The 25,225-nt window shown below is 36.6% G+C and overlaps 1 pseudogene; it reads right to left on the minus strand.

Annotated features, from left to right (window-relative positions):
* Positions 1–9,654: 9,654 nt before the first annotated feature.
* On the minus strand, positions 9,655–24,541 carry LOC105486166 (small COPII coat GTPase SAR1A pseudogene; annotated as a pseudogene).
* Between the last annotated feature and the right edge of the window lie 684 nt (positions 24,542–25,225).

Here is a 25,225-nt window from a genome sequence, read left to right on the forward strand (position 1 = left end):
CACACCTCACAGGGTGGAGTACACCCCTGAGAGGAAGCTTCCAAAGCAAGAATCAGACAGGTACACTCGCTGTTCAGAAATATTCTATCTTCTGCAGCCTCTGCTGCTGATACCCAGGCAAACAGGGTCTGGAGTGGACCTCAAGCAATCTCCAACAGACCTACAGCTGAGGGTCCTGACTGTTAGAAGGAAAACTATCAAACAGGAAGGACACCTACACCAAAACCCCATCAGTACATCACCATCATCAAAGACCAGAGGCAGATAAAACCACAAAGATGGGGAAAAAGCAGGGCAGAAAAGCTGGAAATTCAAAAAATAAGAGCGCATCTCCCCCGGCAAAGGAGCGCAGCTCATCGCCAGCAACGGATCAAAGCTGGACGGAGAATGACTTTGACGAGATGAGAGAAGAAGGCTTCAGTCCATCAAACTTCTCAGAGCTAAAGGAGGAATTACGTACCCAGTGCAAAGAAACTAAAAATCTTGAAAAAAAAGTGGAAGAATTGATGGCTAGAGTAATTAATGCAGAGAAGGTCCTAAACGAAATGAAAGAGATGAAAACCATGACACGAGAAATACGTGACAAATGCACAAGCTTCAGTAACCGACTCGATCAACTGGAAGAAAGAGTATCAGCGATTGAGGATCAAATGAATGAAATGAAGCGAGAAGAGAAACCAAAAGAAAAAAGAAGAAAAAGAAATGAACAAAGCCTGCAAGAAGTATGGGATTATGTAAAAAGACCAAATCTACGTCTGATTGGGGTGCCTGAAAGTGAGGGGGAAAATGGAACCAAGTTGGAAAACACTCTTCAGGATATCATCCAGGAGAACTTCCCCAACCTTGTAGGGCAGGCCAACATTCAAATCCAGGAAATACAGAGAACGCCACAAAGATACTCCTCGAGAAGAGCAACTCCAAGACACATAATTGCCAGATTCACCAAAGTTGAAATGAAGGAAAAAATCTTAAGGGCAGCCAGAGAGAAAGGTCGGGTTACCCACAAAGGGAAGCCCATCAGACTAACAGCAGATCTCTCGGCAGAAACTCTACAAGCCAGAAGAGAGTGGGGCCAATATTCAACATTCTTAAAGAAAAGAATTTTCAACCCAGAATTTCATATCCAGCCAAACTAAGTTTCATAAGTGAAGGAGAAATAAAATCCTTTACAGATAAGCAAATGCTTAGAGATTTTGTCACCACTAGGCCTGCCTTACAAGAGATCCTGAAGGAAGCACTAAACATGGAAAGGAACAACCGGTACCAGCCATTGCAAAAACATGCCAAAATGTAAAGACCATCGAGGCTAGGAAGAAACTGCATCAACTAACGAGCAAAATAACCAGTTAATATCATAATGGCAGGATCAAGTTCACACATAACAATCTTAACCTTAAATGTAAATGGACTAAATGCTCCAATTAAAAGACACAGACTGGCAAACTGGATAAAGAGTCAAGACCCATCAGTCTGCTGTATTCAGGAGACCCATCTCACACGCAGAGACATACATAGGCTCAAAATAAAGGGATGGAGGAAGACTTACCAAGCAAATGGAGAACAAAAAAAAGCGGGGGTTGCAATCCTAGTCTCTGATAAAACAGACTTTAAACCATCAAAGATCAAAAGAGACAAAGAAGGCCATTACATAATGGTAAAGGGATCAATTCAACAGGAAGAGCTAACTATCCTAAATATATATGCACCCAATACAGGAGCACCCAGATTCATAAAGCAAGTCCTTAGAGACTTACAAAGAGACTTAGACTCCCATACAATAATAATGGGAGACTTCAACACTCCACTGTCAACATTAGACAGATCAACGAGACAGAAAGTTAACAAGGATATCCAGGAATTGAACTCATCTCTGCAGCAAGCAGACCTAATAGACATCTACAGAACTCTCCACCCCAAATCAACAGAATATACATTCTTCTCAGCACCACATCGTACTTACTCCAAAATTGACCACGTAATTGGAAGTAAAGCACTCCTCAGCAAATGTACAAGAACAGAAATTATAACAAACTGTCTCTCAGACCACAGTGCAATCAAACTAGAACTCAGGACTAAGAAACTCAATCAAAACTGCTCAACTACATGGAAACTGAACAACCTGCTCCTGAATGACTACTGGGTACATAACGAAATGAAGGCAGAAATAAAGATGTTCTTTGAAACCAATGAGAACAAAGATACAACATACCAGAATCTCTGGGACACATTTAAAGCAGTGTGTAGAGGGAAATTTATAGCACTAAATGCCCACAAGAGAAAGCAAGAAAGATCTAAAATTGACACTCTAACATCACAATTAAAAGAGTTAGAGAAGCAAGAGCAAACACATTCGAAAGCTAGCAGAAGGCAAGAAATAACTAAGATCAGAGCAGAACTGAAGGAGATAGAGACACAAAAAACTCTCCAAAAAATCAATGAATCTAGGAGTTGGTTTTTTGAAAAGATCAACAAAATTGACAGACTACTAGCAAGACTAATAAAGAAGAAAAGAGAGAAGAATCAAATCAACGCAATTAAAAATGATAAAGGGGATATCACCACCGACCCCACAGAAATACAAACTACCATCAGAGAATACTATAAACACCTCTACGCAAATAAACTGGAAAATCTAGAAGAAATGGATAATTTCCTGGACACTTACACTCTTCCAAGACTAAACCAGGAAGAAGTTGAATCCCTGAATAGACCAATAGTAGGCTCTGAAATTGAGGCAATAATTAATAGCCTACCAACCAAAAAAAGTCCAGGACCAGATGGATTCACAGCTGAATTCTACCAGAGGTACAAGGAGGAGTTGGTACCATTCCTTCTGAAACTATTCCAATCAATAGAAAAAGAGGGAATCCTCCCTAACTCATTTTATGAGGCCAACATCATTCTGATACCAAAGCCTGGCAGAGACACAACAAAAAAAGAGAATTTTAGACCAATATCCCTGATGAACATCGATGCAAAAATCCTCAATAAAATACTGGCAAACCGGGTTCAGCAACACATCAAAAAGCTTATCCACCATGATCAAGTGGGCTTCATCCCTGGGATGCAAGGCTGGTTCAACATTCGCAAATCAATAAACATAATCCAGCATATAAACAGAACCAAAGACAAGAACCACATGATTATCTCAATAGATGCAGAAAAGGCTTTTGACAAAATTCAACAGCCCTTCATGCTAAAAACGCTCAATAAATTCGGTATTGATGGAACGTACCTCAAAATAATAAGAGCTATCTATGACAAACCCACAGCCAATATCATACTGAATGGGCAAAAACTGGAAAAATTCCCTTTGAAAACTGGCACAAGACAGGGATGCCCTCTCTCACCACTCCTATTCAACATAGTGTTGGAAGTTCTGGCTAGGGCAATTAGGCAAGAGAAAGAAATCAAGGGTATTCAGTTAGGAAAAGAAGAAGTCAAATTGTCCCTGTTTGCAGATGACATGATTGTATATTTAGAAAACCCCATTGTCTCAGCCCAAAATCTCCTTAAGCTGATAAGCAATTTCAGCAAAGTCTCAGGATACAAAATTAATGTGCAAAAATCACAAGCATTCTTATACACCAGTAACAGACAAACAGAGAGCCAAATCAGGAATGAACTTCCATTCACAATTGCTTCAAAGAGAATCAAATACCTAGGAATCCAACTTACAAGGGATGTAAAGGACCTCTTCAAGGAGAACTACAAACCACTGCTCAGTGAAATCAAAGAGGACACAAACAAATGGAAGAACATACCATGCTCATGGATAGGAAGAATCAATATCGTGAAAATGGCCATACTGCCCAAGGTTATTTATAGATTCAATGCCATCCCCATCAAGCTACCAACGAGTTTCTTCACAGAGTTGGAAAAAACTGCTTTAAAGTTCATATGGAACCAAAAAAGAGCCCGCATCTCCAAGACAATCCTAAGTCAAAAGAACAAAGCTGGAGGCATCACGCTACCTGACTTCAAACTATACTACAAAGCTACAGTAACCAAAACAGCATGGTACTGGTACCAAAACAGAGATATAGACCAATGGAACAGAACAGAGTCCTCAGAAATAATACCACACATCTACAGCCATCTGATCTTTGACAAACCTGAGAGAAACAAGAAATGGGGAAAGGATTCCCTATTTAATAAATGGTGCTGGGAAAATTGGCTAGCTGTAAGTAGAAAGCTGAAACTGGATCCTTTCCTTACTCCTTATACGAAAATTAATTCAAGATGGATTAGAGACTTAAATGTTAGACCTAATACCATAAAAATCCTAGAGGAAAACCTAGGTAGTACCATTCAGGACATAGGCATGGGCAAAGACTTCATGTCTAAAACACCAAAAGCAACGGCAGCAAAAGCCAAAATTGACAAATGGGATCTCATTAAACTAAAGAGCTTCTTCACAGCAAAAGAAACTACCATCAGAGTGAACAGGCAACCTACAGAATGGGAGAAAATTTTTGCAATCTACTCATCTGACAAAGGGCTAATATCCAGAACCTACAAAGAACTCAAACAAATTTACAAGAAAAAAACAAACAACCCCATCAAAAAGTGGGCAAAGGATATGAACAGACATTTCTCAGAAGAAGACATTCATACAGCCAACAGACACATGAAAAAATGCTCATCATCACTGGCCATCAGAGAAATGCAAATCAAAACCACAATGAGATACCATCTCACACCAGTTAGAATGGCGATCATTAAAAAGTCAGGAAACAACAGGTGCTGGAGAGGATGTGGAGAAATAGGAACACTTTTACACTGTTGGTGGGATTGTAAACTAGTTCAACCATTATGGAAAACAGTATGGCGATTCCTCAAGGATCTAGAACTAGATGTACCATATGACCCAGCCATCCCATTACTGGGTATATACCCAAAGGATTATAAATTATGCTGCTATAAAGACACATGCACACGTATGTTTATTGTGGCACTATTCACAATAGCAAAGACTTGGAATCAACCCAAATGTCCATCAGTGACAGATTGGATTAAGAAAATGTGGCACATATACACCATGGAATACTATGCAGCCATCAAAAAGGATGAGTTTGTGTCCTTTGTAGGGACATGGATGCAGCTGGAAACCATCATTCTTAGCAAACTATCACAAGAACAGAAAACCAAACACCGCATGTTCTCACTCATAGGTGGGAACTGAACAATGAGATCACTTGGACTCAGGAAGGGGAACATCACACACCGGGGCCTATCATGGGGAGGGGGGAGGGGGGAGGGGGGAGGGGGGAGGGATTGCATTGGGAGTTATACCTGATGTAAATGACGAGTTGATGGGTACAGCATACCAACAAGGCACAAGTATACATATGTAACAAACCTGCACGTTATGCACATGTACCCTACAACTTAAAGTATAATAATAATAATTAAAAAAAAAAAAAAAAAGAAAAAAAACTTTCTATATCCTAGAAACTTTTCCATGTCACTGGATGCTTAAATACCTCGTTTTTAAAAACATCCATAATAGAATTTTCCACAGTTTATTTAAACATTACCATTCATTACCCTTACAAGGGTGAAAACATTTTAGTTTTTTAAATGAAGACTTGATTATGATCTGTTTTCTTAGAATACAATTTAAAATTGCACTTCTTATCTTTTGTCTTTATTGCATATTGTTTAACTATTTGTACTTGTTATTGATCAATGTTGGAGAATGGTTTGGAATTTGGGCATAGAATTCTTAGTCATTAAAAAAGAATTACCTTAATTGCTCCAAGATGTATGTCATTTTGTTTGCAAATTGCATTGCACTTGTCAATGTCATCCAAAGATTGGGAGGCCATATGGCCCTCACTTCAACATTATAACAACTATTTAAGAAAAGGGCACCTTTTGTAAAACACACACACACTCTCTCTGTCACAAACACACACAGAAGGATTAAGGCTTTAGTAAATTTAAGCAGAGAAAGTTCAGTCTTTTGAGTGAGAAAGAATAGTGATGAGATTGTGCATGAATTAAGAAAAAAATAGAATTCAGAAACAGCTAATATCTCATGATGAGCTGTCAGTGCATATCTTGACATCTTTTTTCAATTGCTCTTTTCTGCTAAAATCTAGGAATTCTAGGATTTGTTCCAGTGGAAAATATTTCTCTCTTACTGGACAATCTACAAATTGTTGTCAAGATTTGTACTAGTAGACTGATTTATGGACCTGGCTTTTAAAAATCTTTACTGGCATATACACTACTTTTTGAAATTTTACTATATACAAAAGTTTAAAAATTCTACATATAACTGCATTAATAATAGCATACAGTTATTGAATGCATAGTGTGTGTTCAGAGCTGTGTTAAGTTCTTTACTTGCTGTCAGTGTCTCTCCTCTCAACATACGCAGAAAGACAAGAGACCCAAATAAAATTGTCTCCCACAGTTTCAAAGAGGATTATCCAGGCTCTTAATAATTTCATTCCTGATCATAATGCTTTTTGCACTCTTAAAACATTGCTGTATGTATAGTCAGTGTACTTCTCCTTCAATCTTATGCTTTAAGGCATTAAGGTATACTGGAAGGAGCATGGAAATTGTTACAAGACAGATGTGAGTTCTAATCTCAATCTATCAATAGGTTTAGAGAGATAGTTGAATTGATTTTCATATATTTTTTATAATGGCTATTTTCACTTGTAGAATTTGGGATAAGCCTAATTTTTTATTTTAGTTTTCTGCATCATTGGCATGTTTAAATAATAAGCATATATTATCCTAGCAAAGCAACGAACTGTTGTTAAACACATACATTAGTCCAACTTTTAGATAGCAATTTATCTACCTTTTAAAATCTCTTTTATTTATGTAGTAATTCATATAACAGTTTGATAATCATTGTTTTGGTCAGGAACTGAGATGTAACCCAACATGGCTTCAAATGAACAAAATGACTTTGGAATAACATCAAATCAATTCCCTAGGAAATACTGTGGTGACAAAATTCTATCACTGTCACTTGTAATAATCAAGTTACATGCCTGGTGGGAATGAAATGCTAAGCCTTTTAAAATGATAATCAATAGCTAAGTGAAACTGTATACTAGACCCAAATAAAATGTTTGATTTCACTATTTCAAAAGGTAAGTTTTCAGATTTAAAAAAAGTAGTTTTACATGCCTTTACTGGTTTGAGTTCTTTTTTTGAAGTTATTTAAATATAGGTCTCCAGTTATATCTTCAATCACCAGGGGCATGATTTTCCTGGAATTTTACAGTAGAATGTGCTTATACCATGTCATATAGGGATAAAATGCTGAAAATATAAATTTCAAAGACCTATAAAATCCCTGGCCTCTTAGACAGAATATGGTACTATACTACATTGGCTAAAGAATTGCATTATTTCAAAAGAGTCAACAGGATACTATTGCAAAAAAAAAAAAAAAAAAAAAAAGATAATGCACAGTGACAAATGAGACCAAAATTACCAGGATACTGTGCAGATGTATTTTGATTTGATTGAAAAAACTAGTTAAGTGTAGTGACCACAACATTCCTCACAAAGCAATGTATTCATCTTAAGAAATACTTCTCTACCATAATAGATTTGATGTCCACAGTATCTTCTGGCAAGTATGTTTACTTTGGTGAAGTACACTAGTATGTAAGTCAAAGAGCACATATAATTTTCAGCAGGAGCAGAATGAATATGAAACACCAGGAATTTAAAGTATTTTCTGAAATGTGACAAGCTATATAATTCATTCATTCAAGAAATAGTTGTCAAGATTCAAGGGCCAACAGTGGGTCAGGAGTTTGACAGATACTAGGAATTCAAGTGGTAAAATAATGAACAGTGTCCCTGCCATTATTAAGCACACAGTCTGTTCTTTATTACGGGTAAAGCATATAAGATGAGGGATACTAACATTTATTTTACCATAATAGTAAAAATAATGGGGAAATATAATTTGATTCTGTACTGGAAAATGAATTTGGTTGACAACACCCCCCTTTACTGAGAAAAAAATAAAGCTAAGTAGAAGATGAGATAACTCTTATTTTCAGGTTTGCAACCTTAAATTATTTTCCTATAACATTTTTAAAAAGTATAATTCAGGTGACTAAAATGAAAGTAATCATAGGAAGAAATAGTCTTCATCTCGAAAATTATTGAAAAATTGAATAAGATTAGGAAGAGTTTTAGAACATACCATTCCAAAATATGCCACTTTGTCATATTGATAATTTTGAGCGGAATGCACTTGAGAAACAGATGTAGGAAGGGATCTCTGATCTCCTCCTTTCTACATAAAAGGAGATCATAAAATTTCCCAGGATAAATGTCCCTTCCCTATAGCAGGAAGAGAACATTCTCATCACTAGAGGCTGGGAGTCCACACACAAGAGACCTGTTCAAACAAACCTACTAAAATAACCCTTAACTTCCATTGGTCTCCCCCATATATTTCTTAATCTCTTTCCCACAATTTATTGCCCCTAGCCCAAGCTTCTTTGTCTTGTCACATCCCCACAATTTGTTATTCTTAGTGTAAAAGGTATGTAAGCATTTGGGCCTGACGGTTTCTTCGGATCTTCATTTTCCTTCTGAATTCTCCTACGCACATGTAAAAATATTACGTAAATACATTTGTATGCTTTTCTCCTGTTAATCTGTTACACATTAGTTTAGTTCTTAGGTCAGCCACAGAACCTAAGAAGGCAGAAGGAAGTCTTTCCTCCCCAACAATTACTATATTTTAGTCCTCCCTTTTAACCTTATGACTTACTAATGAGCACAAGGTTTAAATAAAACAGACTCATTTCACTACTATTAGTTTCATATTCTGCTATGAAAATACGGAGAAAGTACAAGGAGTTTATATAACTTCAGGAATTCTTCTGATGTTTTGAAGATAATAGAAAATATATTTAATAATATTAAAGAGACACCAACATGGGTAAAATAAAACTTTGCTCAGCCTTTGGCAACCTCTAGACTGGTATAGACTGTTAAGTACTATTAATGTCCCAGAAAAATTATTTCACAGGTAATCCTTCAGGGCACCAAGGAGAATTTTTATGTAAATTAGATAAACTGTGTCATATTGTCCACAATTTAAGATGGGTCCACTCTAAAAGTCAAATGAGAAAATGACTGTCTGTAAGTAACTCATGGTGCTTAGCTCATCTTTATAGTGTCACCACTCTGAAAATATGGCCCTGAATAAACATGCTATAGTTTAGCCAGTATATGTTGTTGAGAGGATTCTCATGAACCAAATTCCTGTTGCCTTCACGTTCTGTGGAAAGGAGACGTATCAGGCAGAGAGTGAGAGGGCCTCACTCATTGCACCTTCACTCCACTTCTCCATCCCGCCTGCGTTGGCACCTGCCAATACTCTAAAAAATCTTCCTCCCACCAGCCAGTACTCTAAAAAATTACATTTCTGGTTCAGATGAGCCACAGAAATATTACTTATGAACGTGTATTTCGTATATCTAAATAACGCTTTCCATGATAAGGCTTTATTCTCTATTCAATTATACTTTGATTTTTTTTTAATGATTCAAATAGTCTTACATCTCTTTCTTATTCTGCCTCTAGGTTTAGGTAAGATCTAAGAGAACAAAGACTTTATTTATGTACTAGTGTACACACACACACACACACACACACACACACACACACAGACACACTCTGAAAGCCACATAATACAATAATAACAAGAATATTAGTGAAAACAAAATGACATAAAGTAAAATTATCTGAGAGAGTTCACCAAACTAAGATATTTATCAAGGCAGTAATCCAGATTTCAGAAAAGCTGTTTGGTTGCTGACACTGAGACCAATAGGGCAGCATTGTGGTTATTACTACACACATCACACTTACATTCAACTGGATGAGAAAAAATGATGAACAAGGCACACTAAGGATCTGTATCTGTTTTAACATACACTAAATGTATCAACAGGGGCAAGAGTTTTAATTTCTTTAACCCTGCTTCACTATCCAAAAAAATGAGATTATAATATTTCTTATTTACATGTCTATAGTGAATATTATGTTAAACAACATAAGTAAAAATGCTTAGCACAGTACCTGTGACTATTCATTAAATATTAATTCAATTAATATTCACTATATTCATTATTATCAATGATTATAAATTTACATACCTTTCAATTTCTAGAGTTCCAATAGTTACTAGTTTTGTGTATTATGTTTACTTATTTAAGTGATTAAAAAAATGGGTAGAGGTAGCAGAAAAAAAGACTTTTTAAAAGCTATCATAGGTATCAGAGATGTCATTCTTATAAACAATTTATTTGCTCTCTATTCTACAGACTTTCACTGGGTGAAATGATCTACTTCTATGTTTTCAACTGCCACTGCAATTGTTGTTCAAAGGTCATCTTCAGAGCCATTTGACTTCAAATTCTGTCAAAACTATATCTTTAATCTTTATCAACCAAGCTCACTCCTCTTAATCTCTGACACTATACCACCACTTCAGTTCAGGTCCGGATCCTCTGTACGCGGGACTGCAATAGCTTTCTAACACACTCCCCTGCCTCCATCCATCATTCTAAAGTAATCCTTTGAAATTTCAAAAGTGATTATTAAATTTCATCAAAGACTCCCCATCACCTTCAGGATAAAATCTGAAGTCCTTAGAATGGCATACAAAACCTTTCATCATTTAGGTTCTTTTCTGTCTCCAGCTTCAGCTCTTGCTTCTTCTTCCCATACCAAGCTACTTCCACTGCCTGGAATGTCCCAGCTCCCTTTTTTTTTTTTTTTTTTTTTTTTTTTTTTAATCTAGCTAATTTCTAACTGGCCATTAAACTTGGCTTCGATGCTTTCACCTTCAGACAGCTTTCCCTAGACTTTCTCCCTATGCGTGCACCTAGCTCTCAGTGCTTGCCCCTAATTATACCTACCACTTTGTATGGGATGATATTTTTGCTTGTCTTTATCTCAAATTAAGTCTGAATTCCTTGATGGCAGGAAAAGTGACTTGAATCCCAGCATGCAAATCTATATGTAAACAAATCATCGTTAGATATCTAAACCAAATGATGAATAATTCCCAACACTCCATGCATGCAGAAATGGCCATGTAGAAGGTGTAGTAGGCTAGGTAGACTTAAATAAATGACACAACAACGTTATTGAAATATGATTTTGTATCTCTTTTATCTCTGCCTCTGTGCTCCCCATCTTCTCCCAAAATATACTCCAGACTAGAAGTCTATATGGGCTAAAGATAATAGAAGAGAGCAAGCTTCTCTATGAACATTGTGTTTGCCAAACTCACTCTCATTAACAGCTGCTGACTTGAGGAATGTGTTGCAAAATATAAACTAGTTATTTTCTACTCTCCTAATATGGGCCCTGTCCATTAGCAAATGTGATCATTTGTACTCATATTGAAGATAGTTAAATTCATAGATATGATGTATATCTAATATATATTTTTATATATTAGACACTTATTTAACTATATTAGATATTTCTAATATATGTAAATTAGAAAAAAGCACCTTCAGATTATTGAAATTAGAGTTGCCTCAACTTAACAATTGAGTTTTCTAAAGAATTACTTTTTCTTAGGTTTATATGCAGTTTTAGAGTGATACTAACTAATGCTAGAGACAAAGTGTCCTTAACCTTTAAGGTCTCCTGAAATACTTTATTAGTGGAACAATTGTTACCTTGGCTGACACATGGATGTCAGGCTTTGGATGGGGTCAGCAATTTAGACTGAGCATCATGACTTCAGAACATCAAGTTAGTTTTCTTCTTTACTGAATCATAATGATTAAAACATCTAGGATCACAACAAAATGTAACTGATTAGAAGATATTTTCAGAGTGTTTTCCTTTACCACTTAAGTACAAGGTGTGCATTAATTTAGGTCATGGGCTTAATTAGAACGTGTATTAGCAAAATATGTACTACAAACAAATTAAACTAATTTCTTTAAAGCTTAACATTCCTCAAAACACACAATTCCTGAGCAATGAAATGAAATCATATTGCTTACTGGATTTGCAATGAAATGAAATCATATTGCTTGCCGGATTTGTGTATTCCTTCTGTGAATATTTGATACTGTTGACTTATCAGTTTTGTAAACCACGGAGCCCTCTGTCAGTGAGCCATCATCCCAGCAGGCTCAGTTCTGAGGGCATCCATTAACTTTGCTAACACTGTGAGGATTCTCAAACATTAGTATTCTAATGAGACACTGTGTTTCTCCATCTATATTAAGAGCATCTCTACACTAAACCTTCTGCTTCTATATCTAAACCAAATCATTGATTAAAGAAAAATTGACCTGAAAACAGAAGTATGCTTTTTGTTAACTTTTTAAAAAATTTACCATTTATAATATTCAATGCCACTTACAATGGAAGTTAAGCGATTAGTCATCAATGAGGGACCACAATACAAGTCTACTCTATTTACAAACAAGTACATTCTGACAAAATAGATGCTTATTTTACTTGCTTATTTGAAGAGAAAGAAATATGTAGCTCTACTTCATCTCAGGAATTTTGAACCACAAAGTTTTAATGGTAAAATAATGAAACATTCTTGACTCCCAGCTCAGGGAAAGGTGAGCCAAGTTGTTCGGTGAATACCAAACCTTGGGCAGATTTCCACCAAGAGGATCAAATTGCTTTTCTTTCTTTGAAGGATGCATAGTGTTCATGAAGAGCTGTGAAACTAGGTGGTGGGGTAGGGGGGAAATGAAGAGGAAACATTAAATATCTTGGGGAGGAAAAGATGTGGTATAATATATACATTGCAAATCAGTTTGAAATTTGGCTCCAAAGATCTAAAGCAATTAAAAAGCTCTGAAAAAACTAGTCATACTTTTCCTGCCAAAAGTTACTTAATACCACCTCTTTATTTCATATCACTTTCCCTCCTGGTTTGCTAAAAATTGGTACTCATCTATGTCATTTGTAGAAATTGGTTCAGCATTTCTAAATGCCAATATTCATCATATTCCTTGCAAATGTACATATTTAAATTTGCAGTTTATCTTATTCTTGTAAAACTTTGACAGAATTGACATAATTATACACAGAACAACAGTGTTAAAACAATTTACATACCTTAAGATCTGATATTTGTGGCAAGCCTGAAATAATTACAAGATTTTGGAATAAAATAATAATGACCGTTTGGAATGTAAGAAGAGAATCTCATGTTAGGCTGGTCTTATAAACGAGTGCAGAGGTTTTTGGATCCCTGCAATACAAGAAGCAGAACTGTAATCCATCTGGCATGCCCCTTCAGTTCCCATCCGGAGCTTCCAGACTGTGCTTAGAAACTCTAACTTTAGCTATAATTTTGGGGTTCCCCCTCTAGATCTTTGGTTAGTTAGGAATATTATTTGGAGAAATGTCTTCTGACTCACACACAACGCTTTCTCCTTTGTCATTAGGGCTGACATCATGGAGGAGGGTTAACTGTGCCAAATGTGTGCTGCTTTCAGATGCTGCTGCTTCCCCATCATTGGGGATCCTAGAATAAACTCTGTTAAACAAATTTTTAAAACTGCATCAAATTTTTTGCAGCAAAAGGGAAAATATCCAGTTAACATTTATGCTTAGATATTCAAACATATCTGTATCAATTTATATAGATAGTAATGCTTTCATTAAACATTGATTGAGTGCTCAGCACACTCAAATACACCCACTTAGGAACTGTATATAAGGCATGCGACCTGCCACTGGAAACTTTGTGGTGTCAGATCAGGAGATAACCAGGCTCAAAATAAACCCAACAATGTGATACAGGAACCAGAATTCTGATAATGAATATGTACATTCATGCTGCTGAAAAATTCCACAATACAAAAATTCAGAAAACAAATGTTTCCTTTCATAAATCTAGAAAGTCTAAATTCTAGTTTCAAGTATGTTTTCTATAGTGTGTGTATATATATATATATCACAATATATCAATAATATCTACAACTGGTGAGTCTGAGCTAACAAAGCTCAATTTGGAACTCAGAAAAAAAAATGTTACTTACAATGTGTATTATTTATTTCTGAGGTCTTTGTTACATAAATAATCTTAAAGGTCACAATATCAACTTCAAGGTTGAATAATAAATTGTAAGTATATATTGAGAAAAGAAAGAATTTTAGTTCAGCCAGAAAATGTAGAGACAGAGACAGAATGATACATATCAGAATGCACACTCTCACACACACACAATAGGCATTTTGAATAGCATACCACAATATAATTTCATTCATATTTTGAATATTTGTGAAAAATTATGGTAATTTTAAATTAAAAAGCTACAGATATTTTTAAAGTTTTATATATGGCTTTTAAAATGAAGTATTAAATGATTAAAATGGATTTCTCCTATTTCATGCTGCAACTGTGATTATATGTAAATTTCTTTCCAATTAGAGAAAATGAGTGAAAAGCTATCAAAATTGCTCCACATTGGTTTATGAAATGAGTCTGGATTTTATCCAGTGCAGACCATTTGATTATATATGCAGACACTTATCTTTCCATGTTTGAATAATGCATAGGAATTATAAGATGTTTATCTTGAGATATCAAAATGAACAGTGACTATGCTCAGGAAAGAAAGTATTTTGTTTGTTAATTAATTTATTGATTTTAAATGTCTCTGTCTCCTAGGAGCCCCTTGCAGGAGAGTTTCAGATCTCCAAAGAGACTCCTGATGTATATCTGCTATTATATTTCAACAAATTCGACTTCAAATGATCATTCACATTAAATTGCTTAAGAAAATGTTCTGGATGTAGATCAGTTAAAGACTTTTGAATGCTTAAATATTTAAAACTTAAAATTTAAAACTAAAACAAACAAATAATCAAATACTAAAGGCAAATTGTAACCTGGGGAATAGGTGAATAAAGTATGACCAAAAAACTGACACCCATAATGCATAAAATGTGACAACAAATATAATGTGCTACTACTGTATCAATAGATATAAAGATAATGAAAATAAGCAGACTCTATCAAAAATAATGAAAATTATAATACAATGACTAACTAAGAAATGTATGGAAAAAATTTCAACTTCACTAGAATCAGAAGAGAATGTATGTTCATACCGACTGAACAAAGGTCAAAGAATAAGGGGCACACCTGGTTTACCAGAAAGATTTAATGCAGATTTATGTACTTTAAGATCATATTTGTGGCAAGCTTGAAAAAATTATGAGATTTTGGAATAAAATAATAATGAGCTTTGGGATGTCAGAAGAGAATATTATGTTAGGCTGGAGTTATAAACATAAGTACAGAGGTTAGAGCAACAGAAATCAGATTAAAAATCATTCACATGTCCTGTAGCTCCTCAGGTATTAATAACTTTGTATCACAAAGTATTTAAATATCATTTAGGATAAGCTTAACAAAGCGCCATTTTTTACTAACAAGAAAATTATTTTGACTGTACAACTAGTAAGATAATTTAAAAATCTAAATCTATCATTTAATGATAGATTTCTATACCTTTCAAGGCACTTAATAACTTTTTCTACCACAGGAGTTTCAGGATTCAATATTCAGAGGACAAGGAACAAAAAGTCTATTCAGTGACATGCCCAAGTGAGGTTTGAGCCCAACTCATTTGATTCTGCACGTGCCTGTGAGGCGCAGACAGGGAGGGAGGTTGTGGGCCGAGGATTTGTTCCAAAATTTCTGAGCACATTTTCTTTAGAATCATTTTCATATGAAAATGCTCTGAAATAGTTTCTATTCCTCCTAAAATAATTATCTTAATCGTCTTAGTGCCAGAGCTGGCACATAGCAAGCACCCAGAGATGGCAGTATTCGCTTTCCATCTCAAAGAACTAAAGTATTTAAATAAAACTGTCACTTCTTTCAGTAAAAAAAGTATAGACTTAAGAAACATCATTGTAGAGCAATATTGTGGATGCTGCATTACTCCTCACTGTTGCAATAGGAAAAACAAAGACAGAAACAAAAAACAATCTTTATCTAACATTTAAAAATAGTTTATTACAGGCCGGGTGCGGTGGCTCAAGCCTGTAATCCCAGCACTTTGGGAGGCTGAGGCAGGTGGATCACCTGAGGTCAGGAGTTCAAGACCAGCCTGGCCAACACGGTGAAACTCCGTCTCTACTAAAAATACAAAACTTAGCCAGGTGCGGTGGCAGGTGTCTGTAATCCCAGCTACTAGGGAGGCTGAGGCAGAAGAATCACTTGAACCCGGGAGGAGGAGGTTGCAGTGAGCCAAGATCATATGACTGTACTCTAGCCCAGGCGACAGAGTAAGACCTTGTCTAAAAAAAAAAAGAAAAAAAGAAAAAAAAAGTTCATTACAAAATTTAAAAAGGATTGGATTATTAAAGCTGTCACTGGTGCATCTAGTTTTCAGCTTGTTTATTTACATAGTAATCTTAAAGCATTACTCTTGTACAGAATCAAAAAGTTAAATAGAAGACATTTTAGATACTCCATTTAGATGAAAGAATTTTCTGAAGGTGATGCTGTGTTTAACTCTTCTGGAATTCAGATGGGAAGATTCTGAGTGATATTTGTCCCAGGAAAGAGTTGCGGAGGGAATCAAATGTGTTATTTGAACAATTTATATACACTAAGTAGACAGTGTTGGAGCGGACCCCAAGTCAACTCTTTCTGAGATGTGTCTCCCACCTTTCCTGTGTTAATCCCTCACAGCTAGATTTCCCAGGCTGTTCCTTGCCCTCTGCTGTCCATGGTCCTCACTGCCATGCTTCATGTCTCAGATTTGTCCCTTCTCCAGATGCAAACTTTTGATTCAAATTTCTTTAGTCTCTGCTTCATGATTATTTCAACACACACACATACACACACACACACACAAACACACACACACACACAAGGACTAGAACAAGTCTTGCCTTTCATGAAAACAGCATAATGCATTATCTATTTTAGGGAATACATGACTATTTTAACCTCTGCCCACACTTAATGCAAAAAAAAAAAATGCTTCTAATAGTGAAAATTCAGGCACTGGGTGAAGTCACTGTTAGAAATAAGTACATGGAAAGCTTTGGATGTGTGTAATTCACAGTGAAGACGGCTGAGCCTGAAAAGTAAGCCAAGTAAGCCAAACCTAAAAGTAATAAAGTAATAAAGATATTTAAACCGCATAATCGCCACAGTGTCTTGAAATAAGATGATCAGTTTTGCCTTCTCGCTTTCATACCATCCCCACTCTCAGAGGCCATGTCCGTTCTTCTCCAATACCAGTGTACCAGGGGATCTGGTAAAATAAGGCTCTGGTTCAGTAGATGTAGGTGCTGTCAAAGGCTCTACGCTTTTGCTTTGTTTTAACTTTTTATATAAATGTTTAGGATACAGATTGACATTCTTTTGTAAATGACGATTTTACTTTTCCTGAAATAGGACATACATGTATCCTGATAAAACAGAATGAAAAGTCTGAATTCACTGGAATTCCTGTACAAGGTGCCAAAGCTCCACACAGCAGCTTCTTTCAGCTATTTTATTATAGGAATAGTGTTCTGTGGGACAAGAAATACACTGGTCCTAACTGATTTTCAATCCCCTTTCTCCAGTGGGATAAAACACTTTCACAAAGAGCTGTCCTATGGAGAACCCCCAGTTTTCTAGCTTGCAACAAAGTGACCAGAGACAAATGGGGACAAAAAAGGAGGAAAACTAACACTGAAGCAATCATACTTCTCATGTCTCTGAATAGAGAAGTATGGGGAACCTTTAGCCATAGGAAATTAAAAATATCCAAGTTAATTACACAGTTCATTAACTATTAGATAGATTATTTTCGCTTAAGATTTTAACCCCTTTCCAAATCAACAATTGTCTCAATCCAGCCATGCTTACTAATAAGTGAAATGCACGAACATCCCAGACATATACTTCATTGAGTCTCTGCATTCGGTACCCGGCAGTGAAAAAGTACGCTTTCCCAACAAGTCAGTACTGAAGACTGAGAATGAAAACTGCAACTAAAGAAGGCTACTCTGTTATCCTGGAAATACATTATCCACACTTTCCCTACCCTCACATTAGAATACAGATATCCTCCCAACTTTTCATCTCCTATGTTATCTTTTCCTGGGAGATCTATCGTTTGATCTTTTACTATAAGGGTAGAATATAGGTTAAGATCACCAAAATTCAATTTTACGTGTGGTACAAGGAAAATAGAATGCTATAAAATTAAACCTCATCACCCTGGTAGGGATGCTGGTGCTTTTATGCAGAGTCTTTACTGCCAATAAGTGATGCTGTCTCCCAAGGAACAGCTCTACAGAAAGTTTTTGGATTAGTGTTTCCCCCAGCTTATTTCTGCAATGGAGAAAGGCAATTCCATACCAAAACAAACAAACAAACAAACACACAAACCTGGAAAAGCTACAGATGTTAACTGATACTTTAATACCAACAACACAGATATCTAAGGAGACAAGATGTAAGAAAAAGAGTTCGTGAACAGCCCAATAGAGGCCAAATTCACAAATGGAGATTTTAAAGCTCACTGAGTAAAATTTTCTGGATCCAAACAAGTACCACAATACTTTTCAGTTCTCAATTCACAGAATTAAGAGCCCTTAAACTGTAAATTTTGTCCTGTCTCCCTATTTAGAAAAATTTCCCTCTAGAATCTATGTAAAAGTAACTGACACACCTGCAGTATGTGACACGAGAGATGTTCTCAACTCTTTTAAAAAGTGAAAGTCACTTTTTATAACCAAAAGTGAAAAAGGTGCTATAGAGAGAAATAAAATTTCACAAAAGTACAAAAGCAGAGACTGGCTGAAATCTGTAACTTTATAAGTAAGAATAACCCAGTCTATAATTAACTCCTCCACAGTGAACAATCTGCTTCACATTCCCCGATGAGGAGTGACCCTAGCTTACCACAGTGAAACCTGCCACAACTGCAAGGCCAGAGTTCTGTCCCTTTTCTAGTTCTGTGTGGGCAAGATAATGCCACCTACTCCAAGGCAGTTAGAGAGACAGGTGTGCTCGTGGGAGTTTCTCTCACCAACCTGCTAACTCAGCAGGAGTAAGTCCACCCAGATGAGCTCTGGTCTCCAATGTGTATCTGCGCTTAATTTTATGAAGTATCTAAGTATCATTCATTAGTTAATAAAAAAGAATAGAGAACTCTAGACCAAGTAAACTTGAACTAAAAATGTGAGGAGGGATAGCAATTACATTAACAACACTTTCTTTAAAAAATAGAATTGCTTTCTTTTGAAATCAATTACAGTGGTGAGACGTATTTTCTTTTCAGGTGCCCCAAAATGGCACATAGCTTTACCTGGCAAATCCTGCCAACTTCCAAGTCCCAGGATACTGACCAGAATACTGCACATGGGAAAGCATTACCTCCCAACGGTGTGGAGAAGAGCACATGTCACCGCTGGGTGATGAGAAAGTTGACAGAGACTCTAGGCTTCACAATGCCAGACATGGTTGGAGAGCTTTCCTTGTTCTATTAGGAAAGTTCATGAGGAAGCTGTGAACATGATCAGTCCAGAGAAGTAATACTCTTATTTTCACTGTCAAAACTTCAGAAACCCTCCCTGTAGGCTTGCCTCTTGAGTGCACTGCACATGAACACTTCCACAGGGTGAACATTCAGCTCTTTCAGGGTCACATTACCCTTTCTTGTGGTCTGTCCATAAAGCTCAAATATCTCACGGAGTTTTTCTGCATTGATTGTATCTGTTCTGTCAATTTTGTTACCCAAGATAAGGATTGGCACATTGGATATTGTTTCATCAGTCATTAAAGCATTAAGCTCAACTTTGGATTCCATAAGGTAAGAAAGATCTGCACAGTCCACCAGAAAGACAATCCCATTCATTGCTGGGAGACAATTTTTCCAAACCCGGCATGCTTGCTCGTGCTGACCAAGGTGAAAAGTTGTAAAAGTCATTCCAGCAATTGTTAGCTCTTCTGATGTCAGATGTAGTGTTGGAATATGTTGGCCCAATCTGTCATCTTTGATCATGTGAAGAAGAATTGTTTTGCCTGTATTGTTTAAACCTAAGAACCCAAGTTTTCCAGATTTCTTGTCAAGTCCTAGGAACTGGGGCACACTGCTGAAGCCTCGGTAGATCCACTCAAAGATGAAAGACATTGTAAATGTTTACTAAGGCCCAAGGGGCTCCTCCAGCAAAATGGCAGGTGACTCAGACCCTCACTCACAGCACACAGACCAGCTACTTGCTGAATGTACGGGTCCTACATTTTTAACTAGCTCCCAAGTGATAAGATACTACTAGCCTCTTGACCACATTTTGAGTGGCAAGATACCATGAGACATCAGAATGTTTTATGCTTGGGAATTAGACATCTAGGGCTTATCTAAATCAGTGTAACAGGCAGTGATGGGTGCTTTGCCCTCCAAGAATTAAGAAGAAAATATGTTATATGAAAGATTTTTTAAACCTATTGTTAATTTTTTTCTACTTTACCCCTCTTCCCCAAAATATTTCATCATGACTAGATAAACTCCTCATTTGGAATAGAAGGTTCTCCATGGCTAGCCAAACAATCACAAACTACTAACTTCATTCTCACCATATAAAACTGTGCTCATTTGCTGAAACATTCATTTTTAAAATAATTCAGTATTTTTAATCTAAACAGTATAGTTCAGTATAGTCCAGGTCTCTGCCTGGACTTTGCTAACCCTGACTTGCCTTTTCTGCTCCTTCTGAAAAACTGCCTTTGAGAATTAGATCATTTGCAGTCACTATATGCCATATGATCTGGTGTAGCATAAATTAATCACCTAACATTAAGGGACTTATTCTTTTATCACAACCCGAAAATTAGCTGAAATTTTTAGAGGAAAAATTATACCATTGCAAAAAGTAAAACCTGTTATTATCTTGTTCATTAACAACTTCAGAGCAGCTAAGCCCTTGGCTGTCAATTAGGCTTTCTTTCTGTACGTTGAAAAATATCTTCTCAATATTATATATAGAATTGTGGTTAAGAGGGACTGATCTGCCCTCACCTTGCCTTGAGTGACATCAGTCGTCCATGGCTGCAGCCGCTGACATCATGCAGTCAGGTGAATGCAAAGGAGCATCTGCTTCATTGTGGAGTCACTGGGGCCAAGTCCTTGATGCCAATTCTGGCACCAAAGCCAAGGGCATTCAGAAACCACACCCCACACCCTTTGTCAACTTTCCCATGAAATTCTTAGCAAATCTCAAAAACAAATGTAAATTTTCAACAATGTTAGAAGCTAGGACTATTGATCAAAGATATGCCAGATTTCAGAAGGAATTTTTAAGCACAAAGTACAGATGAAGCCTTGAGGCAGAGTAGCAGGACAAGAGATATTGGGAAAATGACATATCTGTCTTCAACAGCGCCCCATACACGGACACTCCACAAGCAGAAGGAGGCAGCCATCACTCAATTCAAGAAAACAGATTTATTAGGTAGCCAGAGGCATATTTTTCCCACCCCATGACTTAACCCCTAATAGTCCTCTGAAAATATGGCAAGCTGTATCAGTTGCCTGCCTAACAGCAATTTCCTTCTCTCACTGTGATAAATGTTAAAAATATGAATCACTCTCTTTCCCAGGCTCTCTTGCAGCTAAGGGTAAAAATGTGAATCACTCTCTTTCTCAGGCTCTCTTGCAGCTAACCTGATTTGACCAATGAGACAGAAGGTATCTTCCAAGGAAAGCTTTCTATGTGAGAATGGGGGCAGCATTACATCTCCACTACTGTTTCCTTTCTGTCTTTGTAAACAACTCTGTGAAGCTGAAAGCAACCTGCTGAGGACGCTGAGCAAAAGAAAAAGAGATTGAGCTACTGATCAGCCTCTTCTTCCTCTAAGTGCTCCCTGGGTATTGTGTTTATTACAGCTGAAAGAAGTGATAGCGATATAAAGTAGTTTGAAAGAGTAGGAGAGGGATTATGATAGTGTACATAATATAGCTTGAAAGAGTGAGTGATGATGTGACTTATGCCTACTTGATCCACTTTTGCTTATAGACAAAAGGATTCCAGCAATATGGTTCCTGGAAAATCACCCTCTTCTGCTTTCAAACAAATTGATCCTGAGTCAACATTTTTGGCACCTCTATGTAGTACTAGGCAACTGTGATGCTAGACTGTCTGGGGCTCCAGATATAGGTGAAAATAATGGATTGTATTTTGGCTCTATTGGAGTGGAAAAACCTAAGTTTAGCATCAAGAAGCCCAGGCCAAAGGCCACAGAGTGGTGGATTCTGAAAGGAGATTTCTGGACACCTTAAGAAGGTAGGTTTTGGTTCTGCATGAGTGTACCTCTTCACTCTGCCCCACAAGAGGCCAAAGGATTTGTGCCTTGGAGATCTATAAAATCTCAAGAAGCCACTTAAAGAAGCCCAGGGGAGCCCAGTAAAAAATACGAAGATGAAGGCAATGAATAAAAATGCACAACTAGTAAAACAACTGCTGAAGGAGACAGATGACATTTTGATTATAAAAATAATAAAAAATAGAATACTTATGAAGATTTCAGCGAAGCTCTAAAGAGACATCCTGGGGTAAAAATAATAATTTCCTAAATAAATAATTCAGTAGTAAAGTGAGGAAGAGTGACCTGTATAGGGAACTAAATTAGTAGGCTTTGCAGATCAAGTGCAAATGTATTTTTAAATGAATATAATTTTAGACACAAATCATGAAGGAAAGCATAGAAGATTTAAGAAGTGATAGAAGTGCCACAAGGTAAAAAGGGAACATATTAGGGGAAGAAAATAGCAAAAAAAAAAAGCTTACCTAGGCTTATGAAAGACCTGAGTCTACAGGTAAAGAGGATGTTAGAGTTCAAGACTGATAAGAAGACATACATACCCAATGTATCCAGGTACAATGCCTGAGCTCCTAGGTTTATGCGAAAACTTAAATGTTGCTGTGGTTTGGATGTGATTACCCCCACTCCCTGCCAAAACTCATGTTGAAATCTGATTCTCACTTTGGTACTGTTAGGAGGCGTGGCCTAATGGGAGGTGTCTGGTTGATGGGGGCACTGCCTTCATGAATGCTTTCTCCAGTGAGTAAGTGAGTTCTCTTGTGGGAATTGGTTAGTGTCTCCTGAGTGTCTTTTTGCATGTGCTCATTCCCTCTTGCATTTTCTGCCGTGAGTTAAAGCAGCACAAGACACTCACCAGATGGGCTGCTCAATCTTGAACTTCACAGCCTCCAGAATTGTGAGCCAAATTGAGCCAGAATTGTGAGCCAAATAAATTATCTTTATAAATAACAATAAATTATTATATTTATAAATGACCCAGTGTCAGGTATTCTGTTATAGCAACACAAAATCAACTAAGACAAGTGTTAAAAAATATTTTCCCCCGAAAGAAGAAGAATTACACTTCTCATTCACATGACTAGAAACTTTAAGACAGTAGATGAGGACTACTGATAACCAAGAGGGAAGACTGTATCTAAGGAATCCTGTCCTTAATTAAAACATCATGCACATTACAAGGCATAGGACAACATCTAATGATGTGCAAGAATTTTAAAAACATGTTGGCAATGTATCTCAACTGAGGGCAACACCTGAGAAAGAATTAATCAAACAATAAATGAAACTGAGCAGAATCCTCAAGATTGAGAAAGTGGAAAGGATACAGTGAGATTGAAACTGGGTTTCTGCTAATCTATACAGCACATTTGAGTGTGGAAATAAGAGTCAGCACACGTGAAGACTATTTATTCAGCACTTCCTACAGCAAGGGAATCAACTACCATCACTTGTGTTTGACAGAAACTCAAAAGCAGGCAGAGGAGTGGGAGAACTTTATAGTGGAGAAAAGAAAAAGGGAAAAGTTCAGGTATGCCCTTATTGGAGGCTGTTCGAATGGGAAGCCGTAGGCAGGCTAATTAGAAGTGCTGCATCCTATATAATTGGTTAGGGAAGCATATTTGACTTTCCTTGGTTGACCTTAAGTTTCCAGTGGGACAGAGGAATTAGAAAAGCTTTCAGCTATTGACGAAGTCCTGGCCATTTTGGGCCAACTGCTACAGGGGCTATGGTTTGGTTTCCTGAACTGGTTGTTGCAGACAGCATGTCATGCTAATTGAAAGAAGTCAGGCACAAAAAGTCACAATTGTATGATTTAGTTTATATGAAATATCCAGAACAGATAAATCCACAGATACAGAATGCAGATTAGTAGTTTCCAGAACCTGAGTGGGGGAAGAGGGTAGAGATAGGAATGAAGGTTGATTGCTTAATGGGTACAAGGATTCTTTTGGGAGGATGAAAATGTTTCATAACTGGATAGAAGTGGTGATTACACATCATTGTGGATGTATTAAATGCCACTGAATTTCCACTTTAAAATGATTATCTTATGTGATTATTACCCCTGGGAAAAAAAAAGCTTCAGAGATAATATTCTAATCACCAGGAAATTGAGGAACATTCTCCTAACACTCATATCAAAAGTAAAATTACAATCTATTGAAATGCAATAGAAATTAAATTATTTCATTATTAGAGGGAAAAAAGACATAAATTAAGAAATTAAGTACATAGTACCTAAATAACTTACATTAAAAAGTACAATGTAAACCAAAGAAATGAGGAAGGCAGTAATTAATGAAGATAAAGGATGAAATTAAATAGAAGACAAAAGCTGGTTTGATGGGAAGAAAAAACAGATCAAATGTTTGAGATCTTTAATAAAGACAATATAAATATACATGATTTGAAATGATAAAGGAGATGTGTCAAGTACTTGGAAGAGGTTTCAAGCAATCCCTCTTCTGAGTATATACCCAAAGGAAATGAAATCACCACCTGATAAAGATGTTTATGCCCTCACGCCCATTGAAGCATTATTTGCAATAGCCAAGATACAGATATGGAAACAACCTAAGTAATTGTTGACAGATGAATGGATATAGAAAATGTGATATACATCCACTATATATGTGTGTGTGTGCATGTGTGTGTATGAGTGTGTGTGTGTATATCTATATAGACATTATTCACCCATTTAAAACAAAAGAGATTGTGCCATTTTTGACAACATAGATGAACCTGGAGGACATTATGCTAAGTGAAATAAGCCAGATGCAGAAAGGAAAAACACTGCATGATTTCACTTACATGTGGAATTTAAAACAAACTAATAAACAAAACTCCAATAAATAGAAATAGAGAGTAGAATGGTGG

Source organism: Macaca nemestrina, chromosome 3 (genome assembly GCF_043159975.1).
Source record: "Macaca nemestrina isolate mMacNem1 chromosome 3, mMacNem.hap1, whole genome shotgun sequence".
Lineage (NCBI taxonomy): Eukaryota > Metazoa > Chordata > Mammalia > Primates > Cercopithecidae > Macaca > Macaca nemestrina.